The sequence below is a fragment of the Amblyomma mixtum genome, chromosome 8, assembly GCF_055824585.1.
Source record: "Amblyomma mixtum isolate Tamu chromosome 8, ASM5582458v1, whole genome shotgun sequence".
Lineage (NCBI taxonomy): Eukaryota > Metazoa > Arthropoda > Arachnida > Ixodida > Ixodidae > Amblyomma > Amblyomma mixtum.
In genome coordinates, this window is record NC_143019.1 from 66,267,256 (window position 1) to 66,281,795 (window position 14,540).

Genomic DNA, 14,540 nt, shown 5'->3' on the forward strand with positions numbered 1-14,540 from the left:
TATGCGTTGTCGGTGGCTCGCTCCCTTCCTCGGGTTCGTCTGGCTGAAGCACGTGCCACTCTGTGGTTAATAATCGCGTTCTTTCCGCTCTACACAGCAACCAGAGCTTTTTTTCTTTTTTTAATGTTTTCAGCTGCGTACTGATTTTGTCGGTACGCTCCACGAGGCATGCTAGCCAGTATAGCAGTAAAAAATAGAACGTTGTATAGCCCAGCCTTGCTCAGCTGTCAAACGACCTCAGTTAGCACAGCTGTTTTTTTCCGACGGAAAGTTGCCAAGCTCATTTTGCGAGCTCCGGAAAGCACGACTGTCGCGGATTATATGAGCTTCCTGCAGCTACATGCTAGCAATCCAGTGCGCAGACTTTGTGATCCCTCTACGCAACTCCCCTACCCAGCACAGAGAAGCACTCTCGCTCTTGCCTGAGACGAAATAAATTTATTTTACATAGCTGTTTGCTCTGTAATCAAGCGCACCAGTGCTCAGGGCGCCCATAATCTCGACCTCTGAAATTTTGATTATTTGGTCAAAAGCAATAAATCGTCAACTCGCTCTGATATCCGCGAAAGCTTTCTCTACTTTTTCTGAAATGTGAGAATCGCAATTGAAACGACTTAGCTTTATTTTTCTACAAGAAGTAGAACCACACAAATCGCAAAGTGCGAAAATATTGTGCACGGAATGCGGTAAGCAAAGTTGGTTAAAAGCCACTATCATTGGACTTAACAGAACCCACCTTCCATGCAAACAGACAGCAGTGAAAAAAATAGCGCAGTGTGTCCGTCCCGTCGCATCAATATCAACTACAATAAATTACACGGAGCAAGAGCATCAATCATTGGCCGATGAGGGAATCACGGTGAAATATTTTTCTTGGTAATACACACAGCCTCCTGCAGTATGCTGTATTTTAATCTGCGTTCGTGAGGGAGTGGATTGAATCATCGGCTTGACAAAATTATTGTGAGGTCTGGGCCCGAACCCTACTTCTGTATGTCGCGAGGGGCGCGACCAGCAGTTGTCTTAAGTGTGCCAGGTTTTGCAGTGTGGCGTAGCCTTTGTGTATTTCGGACTTGAAGGAGTGCACGCAGCAACTTTCTGTTGCATATTTTCTTCTTTATATCCACGCAAGAGACATTGCTATGCATGGATCATCCCGTAGTATTCGCCTACGACTGCTAAATAATTTATGATTGAATTTCTTTGCTCTCCTGTTTCTCTTTCGCTTTCAAAAGCCGAGCGAGCGCTGGCTATGACTCTAAAGGTCAGAATAAGTCACGTTAGGCACGAAAACCACTGGGGTATAATAGCTGCTTCTTCCCTCGTTGCGACTGAGGCTCTTGAGGCAGGCTGACTTAGCTTGCGGTGAATCAAAACGACGAAGCAGTGATTACATCGCAGTTTGCTTAATGCCTCACGAGACAGATACCGATGTTTGAAGTTATTGCAATCGCTCAGCTGTTGAAACCAAGACAAGTGAGAGAAGAAAATCAATTATAATTTAGTGGTCGTAGGCGAAACTCCCATGTTGATCCTTGTTTAGTAACGTCTTGCGTATCAAACGGAGACGAAAACACGCAACCTAAAATTTGGTGTCTATGCTCATTTAAACGGAAACTCCGAATATTTGGTGTTGAAAATAAAACCATATTATTTTGAGAAGTGCTTTAAATAGCTAAAATAAGAAAACCAAAACCGAAACGGGGTTTCGGCCAAGCTATGACGTCACGGATACTATGCTAAAATTATTTTGTACGCTTCGATTGTCAAGAATAGCGACCGTAAACGACAGCTTGGATCATTATTCCTCTAAAGTGACCAAAAACATGCGCGAAACTTTCCCTTCGGCAAACGCAAAGAGAACATCAACGATTGTACTAAACTGTGACGTCTCTGAGGTTGCCAGTTTCTAATTGCGCTGATTGAGCCCACGAAACGAAAAAAAAACAGTCATTCGCGCTGCAACAAGACATCATATGGCTGAGAAATTTGGCACAGATTACCAGACAAACGCGGAAAACTTACCATGAAAGTTTCATTGAAATCCGTATAAGGGATGAGAGAAGTTTGTGCTCGTGGATTACAGCAGCCTGAACGACCACAAGGTACCCATGTGGGCTAGTTGGTGTACATCAGACATAGCTTCACCAGCGAAAGTACGAGACACCAGGAAAAGAAGAACACAGGACAACGCTGGATTTTGCTGCGGTTATGTCAGGCGGGCACACGCCGTTCTTGATGCAGTAGGACAGGTAACGGCCTCGGCACGTCGTGAGCGCGATGAGGTTGACATACATGGAAATTTGATAACCGGAAGACCCAATATACAGAAAGTTGCCCACAGAATAAGAAATAAACTGTAACAAGGTACCCATGTGGGCTAGTTGGTGTACATTAGACATAGCTTCATCAGCGAAAGTACGAGACACCAGGAATAGAAAAACACAGGACAACGCTGAAAGCGTTGTCCTGTGTCCTGTGTCCGTTGTCCTGTGAAGAACAGCGTTGTCCTGTGTCCTGTGTCCGTTGTCCTGTGGTCTTTTCCTGGTGTCTCGTACTTTCGCTGGTGAAGCTATGTCTGAGTGACCACAGTCCGCTAAAACTTTCGTCAGCGAGGAATACATCACTGTGCCGTAACAGCTGTGGGTGTGGAAACTAAAATGGACGCTGCTCTATAGTAAAAATGTCTGATTACTGTCTGGCGGGTGAGATTTACATTAGTTTTTGGTACAGCACTCCTGCCGGCCTGCAATCGCCACCGCGCACACTGACCACGGTTTCCACATCGGGATACATAAAAACGGGCGCGTGCACTGATTGAAAAGTTCTTGGTAAAAATCGTCGACTGCGTTCCCTACAAAACAGTTTCGAAATCTAGCAGCTTAGAGAGGAAGTTCTGCACCGAAAAAATGTGGGTGATTAAAATTCAGTGTTCGGTCCCTTAGATTGAGGGCAACACAGCAGCCTATAGAAGCGAAAATGATAGGCGTAGCGTTAATAGGGAGGAAGAGGGCAGAGTGGGTGAAGGAACAAATGCGGGTTAAAGACATCCCAGAAGAAGTCAAGGGGAAGAAATGGACTTGGGCAGAGCATGTAGTCCGAAGGCAAGATACACGCTGGTCCTTAAAGGGCAACTGCAGCACTTGTTTGAGAATGTCGCGATAATCAAGGATTCAAATCTATGATGTAGGCTGTAGGTAAAGCATGCCAAATGTTTTTGCACTAGCATCTAAAATAGTGACGTAATCGATGATTTAATTTTGCGCTTCTCCTCAATGCACGGGAGGAGTGCGAAGAATTTCAGCGTGACGCCTCGGAAGGTATTATTTCAAATTACCGCTGTCGTCAGCCACACCGTGCCCTGACTCGTTAGAGGCTGCCAAACAACTCTCGGCAGGGTTCGCCTTCGGTGGCTGAGTTTTTTTTTTTTTTTTCAAAACAGGCATTTGTGCGTTGGAAATGCACCGATATCTTCGATGACGTCATCATGCGCCCCCACACCTGGTGTTGTGCGCTGCGGAGAAGCTTGAAGGGCGTCCGGATTTTAATCGGCCATTACTTCACTATTTCAAATGCTAGCCCAAAAAGACTTCGAATGCTTTACCTGAAACTTTCACACATTGGACCCTCTTAAGCTCGTTGATTTCTAAAACCTATGCAGTTTCCCTTTAAGGGTAACGGACTGGATTCCAAGAGAAGGCAAGCGTAGCAGGGGGCGGCAGAAAGTTAGGTGGGGGGATGAGATTAAAAAGTTTGCGGGGATAGGGTGGCCACAGCTGGCACAGGACAGGGCTAACTGGAGAGATAGATATGGGAGAGGCCTCTGTCCTGCATGGACGTAGTCGGGTTGTTGATGATTATGTTGAGTGTTCGATTAGCCAACTGCACAAGGGCGTCTGCGTCCTTTCCTATAAGAAGCAGGTTTATATCTCCGGCGTTGTTATAATTATGGTTCACGTAAGCATTGATATTTACAAGTCCATAAATAAGAAGAGAAACAAAACAGAAGCAAGAACCCTGTATCTTCAGTCTTGAAAAAGGTCAGGCTCTGTCCGGAACGTCGACTAGCAATAAATGTTTACCTAAATGAAGCGTTTCTGAATTTCGCATATATATATATATATATATATATATATATATATATATATATATATAAACGTAATTCGGTTGACACACGGTAGAAAAACAACAACTTTATTCTAACGTTTCGACCAGGGTCTGGCCTTCGTCAGAGTGATCACTCTGACGAAGGCCAGACCCTGGTCGAAACGTTAGAATAAAGTTGTTGTTTTTCTACCGTGTGTCAACCGAATTACGTTTATGTTCTACCGGATCCATCCGATCTTCACCCCCTTCTTATATATATATATTGTTTTATGCTGCAAAATTGAAAGCTACTGCGCATCCCTAACATCGTAGCGGTGGGCCACGTTCTCCTTTTCAGAGTAAATTGCGAAAACATTTTAGTATTAATCATGCTCTGCACATAAAGGTTTCCGAACATATTGCGTGGTCAAAATACTTCACTGTATTTCATCAGGCGGTAAATATTTCCATTCTGCAAGGCGCTCTCTCCTGGGCAAGCCCTTTGTTTCTGACAGTTAAATGGTGAGAGAGAATGCGAGCAGCATGTGCGGCATATCAGTGTTAACGTGCGGTGTATCATACCAGTGAAATAGTGTTTGTGCATAACCACTTAGCTTCCCTCCTTTCGTAGTGTTGCTTCCTTGACGAAGAGTAATACGCGTTAATGGATGTATGAATCCCAAGACGAGCATTTGCAGCTGTTTCGGAACAGGGCATCAATATGCAAGGCTTCATTTAACTTACCTGTATCCAACAATTCAACAATTAGTGCATTAGAAATTTTTGTTTCTTTTGAAGTCCTTGCACACGCTTAACCGCCTCCACCCAAGGTCAATCGCAGTGTCTTCACAGGAATTATTATGTGGCCTGAGCTTCTACGCAATCAGAAAAACAACTGCAAAACGAGGAGTACCTATGTGGCTGTACCGCTTATGACGAGATATACAGTGGCTCGCACACCGCCATAAAGGAGTCCAACAAGCGAAAGTCTCCTTAAACAAGTGTGACGCGGCACAAAAATCCGGCCCGCGAAACAGCGGAGTATGTGCACCGGTATGGTACCGTCTTCATACTCTGCGTATTTCAGACAACAAATCTAAGGGAATTCGTCGAGGAGAGCATAGGTCATCACACTCCATAAGCATCGTTAGCAGCCTAGCAGAGAACCAGCCAATTAAATAAAAGGCAATCTGTAGAACACGAAATCCTTCACAGCAGCATGGTATTAACGGCACTGGAAAAGCCAAACACGGTGTAATGAAAGATTTCTTACCAGCAGAAGGCGAAACTCAGCGCCGAATTAGGCCACGTTTTTTTCGCTGTTTCTATTGCAATGAAAGGCTTCCTCAGCGCACTGTGCCAGTTGTAAGTTACGATAGCAAGTATCCGGCACCAAAGGGGGCGGTGAGAACGGCTAATGACCTACGTCTTGATAACGGAGTTGATATCTTTTTCTCAAAGCCCTTTGTGATGACCGCATGAAAGGGGGCGGAAACTGACAACTCGGCTTTTCACCGTGGGTGAACTCAGGGTTTTATCCAGCGACTGACGTGTAACAGCGATGGGAGCAAGATGTGCAAATTTTTCTGCCGAGAATGGTAGCTGTAGCGTTTGTGGTTGGGCAAGGCTCTGGAGGCTTCTGCTGACCTTGCCAAGGAGAGCTGCCAGGTTGGTTGCTTGGTTGGTTGGTTGGCCTCAAATAAAGTGGCACATACCCACTACGGGGAAGTGGTTGGCCAGACGTGCGTTGGTCAGCTTCATCTTCCACAGCTCCAGGGCCACATTGCGCGGCTTTTAATGGTGGAGTTTGTGGGAGCATATGTCCATGTGATATGAGTTAGGGTTTGGGTGTCTTCGCATCCTGGACACTTGTCTTCGCATAGTGTTGGGTGTAGGCGATTAAGTTATATGAAGGCCACCCTTAAACAGGAAGTTAAGTTCAAGCAGCAATAAACTCAGTAGAAACAAAATGGCATTGATGTGACACTTGTTAAAAACAATAAAGCATCCTAGTGCTTAATTATCTTGAAATGCTGTAGAATGTTCTAGGTGATGTTGCACTCAAACAGTCATTTTATTGCTTTATTGGTTGCTATTCATTCGAAACTGGAGCCTGATATTGATGCAAGAGAGTTTGGACCGCTTTCGGAAATGGGCTTCGCGACCGATTTCAAGTCGCGTCGACAGATTTCTGTTGAGTGAAAAAGCGCTAATATTGCCGAAAAAGGGATGGTGTGTCAGTATCTGTTTCTACGATTTCGTTTCCTTATAAAACGCGCCGAACTCCCAAAAGTAAAGTGACTATCGCTCTTAAGGTTGAATATTTGATTTCTCTTAATCCGTCATCCTCAGAAAAAAAAACCATCGATCGGTCAAGAAATATTCAGAAGCGCGAAATCTTTCCACACTGCAATAAAGTGATTGAAGTATTATCCAGGCATCCACTAGGATAAAACAACGGAGGAGGTAAAGATTCACAACCTTTTGTAGTCGCTCTTGGTCGTACTTGGACCGTCCGTTGCTAGCCATTGGTCTTTTCATTTCCTTCCTGTTTTGTTTTTTTTTGTGGTTCCAGCTGCATTAGTGTAAATTTGGCCTCGTTCCTACACTGAACTAGTCTTCATGTTTTTAGTCAAAATACAGCACCCGCGTCGGCCACATTTTATCTTCGTCCCTTCCTTTGTGTGTTGGAAAAATATCAGTCATTTTGAAGCCGTGAGCACTCCGTCCCTCTCACAGAAATACTGGGACAATCACTGCGCACAAAAGTGTTTAACCAGTGAGCGTTCCACACATTTAAACACGGGGCGCCTTCCGGAAATATTTCGTAGAGGTAACTAAGAATATATCTAGTTCCGATACGACGCGATGCAACGACATTATTGACGTCACTGTCGACTAGATATGTAGCTGTTTGCCAGAGGGCAGCATTTATCTATGCTAGGGTAAGCATGGATGAATGTTTTCATGTTTGCCTCAATTTCTGTTATGGATACACAACAATATCGATCTCTATATAAATTTTACAATTTTGTTGGCGCCGACTTTAAATCATTCTTTAAAGTATTTCATGCTAGCATGCAGTTTGCTCGAAATAAAAGTACCGCACTGTAGGTGCTGTTAAATCAGATTAAGACCTCAGTTCAATGTACTCATGTTGACTAAACATGGTATCACGATGATGATGGTGCATTTTGTATTCCGGAATATCGGATATGCAATTTGAATCGAAGTTATGGCGGAGTAGGCGGCCTTGTTTACTGGTAAAGAAGGATCTAGAATATGAGGCGCTCATACCTTTGCAAGCATCAACAACAGATTTTGAGGTATCATCTTTACATAGCAACAAGTTGGTTCTTGCGGCTGTTTCTAGACCCCCTGAAGCAAATCTATTAATTTTCTGCAATTTTCTTCAGTCTTCCCCATTTCCCCCACAGTGCCTTTGTGCATTCCTCTCAAAATGAAAAGCATTCAACCAATCATTCTTCACTCTCTTTTTCTCATACGTTATAGACTAAGACCTTGGCCTTCTTTGTGGAGACTACTTAAGTTCAAATATGTTTCAAACAACTTTAGGCCCTCTTAAGAATGTAAGGTGTTGCTTGAATAACAAACATTCCAACGTGCATGGCGCCGAGTTCGTTAACATTAACTGCGTTGTCCTTAACCAATTACACGGCCAGCTCTCATTACCTGCTTAGAACAGTTAGTTGTACAAGCAGGTTAATCAATTCTTCAAAAACATAGTGCAAAAAAAAAGGACATGGACGACACAAAAGTGGACAGGACAGGCGCTATGTTACCAAGAACTGTTACCAACTAGCCCAAACCAAGCTACTGTTATAGGTTAATCAAGTGCATGTAGGACGCTGGCACGAAACCGCGCATGGGTATCACGAAAAAGTGTGTTCTGTCTACAGCGACGGTCAAGCAGCATTTCTAACGCTGCCATCAATGCGGCGACCACATGATGCCCCGCCCTCAGGCTCAAGCCAGAGCAACAATCTGCCGAAAACATGTCAACCTGCTTCTTAGAAATAAACTTCCACTTTCGCTTTTGTGTGCCGGCTATCTCTTTTAACTTGAGTTACTTTTTTAATGACGATAGCAATTTCTTCTACAAGCACAGCCCAAGTACTATTATTTGCACGCTAATTACTGTTAAATAGATTGTGCAGGACGACGAAAACGCTGCGACAAACTAAGTCCCCTGTGGCAACACAGAATTCCTACATTAAATTACTGAAAAGAGCCAGCATTTTATTCGAAACAATAATCGCCGAAAAAGAAAACGAAACCTGCGTTCTGAAATAAAAACTGGAAAAAGTCTGCAGAACTTTCAAAAAATAAAGAAAGAAAACTCCAACTATGACCGTTACCCAGTGTGGCTTTCGGAAATTCCGATCCGCAGAACTTGCTTTGTTAGGCCGTATGTGAATGCCGGCACATACAAAACATACCATCAACCACCAGCGTCAGTTGTTGGTGTTCTGCACACAAGGACACAAGTACGTATTTCCTACCTAATAACGTTATGATGCTTCTCTATAACTCTTCCTTTGTCTTATTTAAATTATTGCATGAAAGTCTCGGGTACGACCACAGCGACCTGTATGCACAAACTCAGTACACTGCTGAAAAAGGCAATAACAAGGTAAACAAGGCAGGGAAAGCCTCAGCCTGATGCTTTCCCTCCCTTGTCAACTCTGTGATTATCAAGAACCGTCTGCCCACTTTCACTCTACCATGGAATATAGAAAAAAGGTAGACAGAAGTATAGAATTATTGCACTCTGCAAATTATTCCAGCGTACAGCCATTATTCCAAAAGCTTGGTTTATTACATGTGGAAGAGATGATATTTGAAAAAGATACCCGCATTAATCACAGAAAAGAGACAAAACAGTATTAGTCTTAAAAATAAATAAAATTCGCTGGTAAAGTTTCGCCACGTCACTGCCCACGAAAACCCGAGTTCTGGAAAGATGATTTCTGCAGAACAACTTACTGTGTGCAAACACTAAAACACTGTATTCCTTCCCTCTTAAATTCCGATATGCCTAATACCGCCGCCGCGGTGGCTCAGCGGTTACGGTGCTCGGCTGCTGTCCCGAAAGACGCGGGTTCGATCCCGGCCGCGGCGGCTACAATTTCTTTGGAGGAGAAATTCTAGAGGCCCGTGTACTGTGCGATGTCAGTGCACGTTAAAGAACCCCAGGTGGTCCAAATTTCCGGAGCCCTCCACTACGGCGTCTCTCATAGCCTTAGTCGCTTTGGGACGTTAAACCCCATAAACCAACCAACCTAATACCGACATTTTACAGCCGAAAACTATAGGCAGCTTAAAACATTTGCTTCAATGAAAGGCATACCTTGCGATATGGAACGACACGCACGCCAAGTGCTGGGAGAGATGAACTGTTTTATTCATCGGAGCGTACGGCTTATATAGGCAAGTCACGCATGCGCAGTAGCGGTAAGCTTGTCAGCCCCGAGCCACAACATTCCTTTCCTCTCTTTTTCGTTGTACTTGTAGCCCCAGCGGTCCGGTTGCCGTCTGGCTCTCGTGCCGCGTCGTAGAGGAAAGAAGGAAGAAGGCTGCGCTTGCTCCCCGCTCGGCTCAATAACGGCCCTTAGGGCTAACAGGAGCGGATACCCCCCGGCTTTTGTCCGGGTATTCCGCCTGTGGTGTCGTTCGCTCGTTCCGATCTCCGTCTGGTGTCACGGCGGCTCTCAAACTCGTGTCGGCATCTGGAGCTGCTCCAAGGGTTTTCTCTGCGGATTGAGAAGGCTGGTGCATGGGGAGGGATGGTTTGGTTTGGTTTGGTTTATGGGGTTTAACGCCCCAAAGCGACTCAGGCTATGAGAGACGCCATAGTGGAGGGCTCCGGAAATTTCGAATACCTGGGGTTCTTTAACGTGCACTCACATCGCACAGTACATGGGCCTCTATGACAAACCACTTCGCGATCAGGAAAAGTAGCCTTGATTATGTGATCGCCGCGCACAAAATGTTCTTCGTTGTTAATGCTTATGACGTACAGCCTTTGCCGAAAGTAACCAGGCTGCACGTTTTTCTTCTCAGTCGTATATTGGAGCTGTTATGCCAGCACTCAAGCTCTAAATTTCTGTACGGTAAGGAGAATCTCTGTCCTCACCTTCAAAGTACTTTTTGATCTTAAGGGAAGTCGTAAAGGCTCTACTATACAAATGAGAAGCAAACCATGCGGCCTGGTTACTTTTGACAAAGGCTGCACGTTGCGGCACTAACTCGTCTGACAACGATGTCGATTAGTCATGCAGGATCACCTAATCTTGTTCCCTTAACTCGCACTCTGCCTCCTTCGTTGAACTCGCGCCACCGTGAAGATGAGTGCGGCGTGTCTGGCGTCTCTAGGCGGTCACTAAGCCGAGGATGTAGCAGAGCAAGGCGTGTTCTTGGGGTCCACGAAAGAAACAGCTCAGCTGGTGTCTTTCCCTTTACTGCACATGGCGTGTTCCTGTAGCGGAAAAGGAATTGATTGACGCGGTGCTGAGCAGATCTTCGGACACCCTCTTTTTCCTCATCCTGCAATTGTTTTTGCAGGTATTTCTTAAAAGTCTGAGCCAAGCGTTCTGCAGTGCCACTTGACTCTGGGTGATAGGGTGGCGTTGTTATGTGGCGTATACCATTTGCCCGACAGAAACGTCGCAAATTCTATCGATGCAAATTGGGGGCAATTATCCGTTACCACTACTTCTGGTCGACCGAAAGTTGGAAAAAATGGTACGCAGCTTTTCCACAGTTTTTTCGGCCGCTGTAGTATTCATGCAGATAACCTGAACCCATCGAGAGACCGCGTTCACAAGAACAAGTAGCCATTTTGGCTTCCTGTACGCGAAGTCGAGATAGATTTACCAATTTACTTTACTTTAATCTGTCACGTCGCATTCTTTTAACGCAGGGTCCCTGTGGAACGTTGTACACAGCAAGCGCAGATCCTCAACGTAAAACTCAACGGCATGGAGGAATTATGGTGCAATTGACACCTGCCCTGTGAAACTGTTTTGGTCACACTTCAGCTCACTAGCCGGCTACTTTTTGCAGGCTGCGGGGGTTCTGAAATTGCAGTCTTTTTCTTAGTACGCCATCAGGCAGACGCGAATGCATAGACGTCGTCAACATGTGAAGTACAACGCGAGGGCTTGTTTTCTGAGCAGTTTAAAGGCGGATATGGAGATAAGCTTAAAAATATCTGACAAGAACCACACGCATGCGCCATAGCGTCTCATTTGGCGCATTGAAAGAAAAAGTTTACCAGCATCACGAATGCATTACGTGAGCCCAGCCCGCAGGGCAGGATTTTAACGCCATTCATTTGCTCACTCTCTAGGCGAAGTATATAAGCCCCGTAGCCTCAACGCAAGTTTTTGTTTGTTTTTTAACGAGCTTTATTGTCTCAGGACATGAGTGGACGAAAGTGTGATGAAAGATGTAGTAATTATTAAAGTAATGGGAATAGGTTAGCTGATTTTATGTAGTAAAGTGGTGAGCGATGGTATGGTCCCTGCGTCCAGGCAATATATCAAGCAGGGTAGCGCGGTGAAAGACCCGCTGCCTTCAGGTGCCGGATCCTAGTAGGCTTGAGAGCAGGGGCGGTCCCACAGCAAGTGGTGAATGTCGGCTTCAGTGTTCTCGCGTTTACATATCGGACACCCTGGCCGACGGAAGACATCTCGATACTGAGGCCACTTCCGAGTGACGGCAGACGAACCCCGACCCGGATCCTCCGAAGCGCAACCTCATCTGCACGGGTAAAACCGCGGGAAAGGATTACGACATACATGGGACGGATGAGAGCACGTGCGCGGCGTCGGTGGTGTTCCTTTCTTGATAAAAGGAGGGTAAAGTTGTCCAAATGAAGGAGCCAAGGCAGTGATGAGCCTTGAGTCACGAGGCGGGTCGGTAAATCTGCCTGGCTTGGAGAGGTGTGCAGATCCCGTGGAACCCACTCAATACGTACTGGCTGCGGGATGCGTGCCGCAAAGCGGGGGATGTCTTGCCATATTACTGGGCACACGTCGTAGCAACCGCACTGCTCGAAGGGCGTCAGTGAGGGCGTATTTGTGGCGGCCACGGAGCAGAGTGCGTCTTGAACAGCAACGAACTCAGCACAAAAAGGACATAGGGGGGTCCGTACAGAAAGCTAGACGGGACAGGGTTGTGTTGTCTGTTTCGGCGCTGTAACCCTTTTCTGGAGGCGTCTTGTTCTTCAAATTTCTTGCGAAGCAGCGATAATGAATTAGCAGATGTTGGTCGACGATTATCTCGGCTTGTGGTGGCTGAGCTGTACAAACTTCCATGCGGGAAGAACTTGCGATGGTGGCTGAAGAACGGACGTTGCATAAGCCCTCAGTACATGAGTGTAGTGTGATAGACTCGCCTTAAGGCTGCGAGCTTCACGGCGCTGCTGCACCAGCTCTTGAATGGTGTCGAGCTGCGCATTCTTTTGTAAAGCTATGACAGGTGTTTTGAGTGGAAGGCATGTAATGGTCTCAAGGCGGAAAACTGGGCTAGTTGGTGTGTCATAGTTAATCCACTTACATTTGTTTTGATGACCGATTGTTTGTGCAAAAAGATGGCATTTGCATAGGGTCTTGCATAGCCCCGATTCTTAGTGAAATCTTTTTAGGACAGTTTGACAAGCGCGTTGCAGCGTGCATAGAAGACGAAAAGCGTGTTGTGAAGTGTTTTAGGTACGTGGATGACTTTATTGTGTTTATGCATGTTAACAACGAGAGCGACAAACTACAGGTTGTAAAAAGTCTTCTGGAGATTTTCGGTGATTGTTCTGGCAAGCTCAGGTTCACGCATGAAGTTCCAGTGGACGGGTGCCTCCAGTTCCTCGAGCTATGTTTGTTCTTTGGCACTGGGGACATCTGTTGGTCGTACCAGCCTCGCACAAAAAAAGAAATTTTAGCGTATAATTCGGCCCATTCTAAATTAGTAAAACGGGGAATTGCAAAAAGTTGCCTGCGAGGTGCTCTCGAGAAGTCCTGCCAGCATAAGATTGAGGACAGCTTGCAAGCGCAAGTGCACCGGTTGAAGAAGGCCGGTTTCCCTAACGACACAGTGATGGCTGTGGCGGAATGCCTCTTTAAGGAAGTCAGGGCAGGTGGCCGCCCTGGCGTGGCCGCCGGAGAAAGTGCCAAAAGGCTCAGGCGTACGGCCATACCGTACGTGCACTACCTTTCGCACCGGCTGAGGAAAGTTGGAGGGAAGTGCGGTGTGGACGTCATGTTCACCGCCCCCGAAAAGCTGGTGCGCATGTGCAAAGCCGTCAATGAGAAGAGGAAACCGGTATGCACCATAAACCACGAGTGCAAGTTCGTTCCGTGCACTGCTGGCATTGTATACCGCATACCCCTCTCCTGCGGTAGATGCTACGTGGGACAGTCTGGACGCCGCCTAAATGAACGGCTACGAGAGCATCGCACGCTGGTGGATTCATTGGCGGGGGGCAGCCATTTGGCTACGCATTGTAAGCGGTACGGGTGCGTGCCGGCGTTTGATGTCACGTGTGTGCTTGGCAGGGGAGGCACAAGGTTAGGTCGTGAGATTTGTGAGGCTTATCACATTAACAGGGAAGATGACAAGTGTGTCAGCACGACATCACTTGCCCTGACCAGGAAAGAAACCATGTATCTTCGAAACTGTTTGCCACTTCTTGATTAGTTTGAGCTCTTTGTAACCCAGTGTGCGCATGTGCCACTGAAGTGTTTTTAAGTACCTGTTTGTTCTAGTAAACCTTCAGTTGATGTTTAGCGCTCGTAATGTCTCCTTCTCTGTCTCTGTCCTAGTTTTATGCGCTAGTCTTTTAATTAACTAAACATGTAATGGTATTCTTCCTTCTTTGTTTGTTTGTTTTTTCGTTGCCTCTTTCTTGTGAAATAAAGGTGCAAATCGTAACGAATGAAAACTGATATTGTTAATATCGTGCTAAGGGCAACTAAATTAGCCACGTGCACGTTACAGCGAACCAGTTTTACGGGCCGTGGAAAAGTGTGATCCGGGGAGCAAAGGCGGCGTGAAGCCGGAAATGTCGACTGCCGACAGGTGAACTGCCCTATTGAAAAAACTCTGCGTGAGTTTGCACGAGAACAGTGATTTTTGTACGATCACGTTCATTTTGCACACAAATGCGCAGAAATTGTGCGTTACCTGTACGCATTCTGTGCGTCCTGTGTGTACATATGCGCGTACTGTGAGCTGATAGACGTTCACGCACACTCTTTGCGTGTAAAAAATCGTGGACTCTCGTGGAGAACTCTCTGTACGTGGACATCTGCGTGCTGAGAGGGGGCTTGCCGAAGCTGTGCGTGCTTATGTGCGTACTGAGCAAGCTCAGTGAGGCTGCGTGTGGCCATGTGTGCGTTTGCTTGCTTAGTAGCAACTTGTCGAGACTGTAAAGGCCC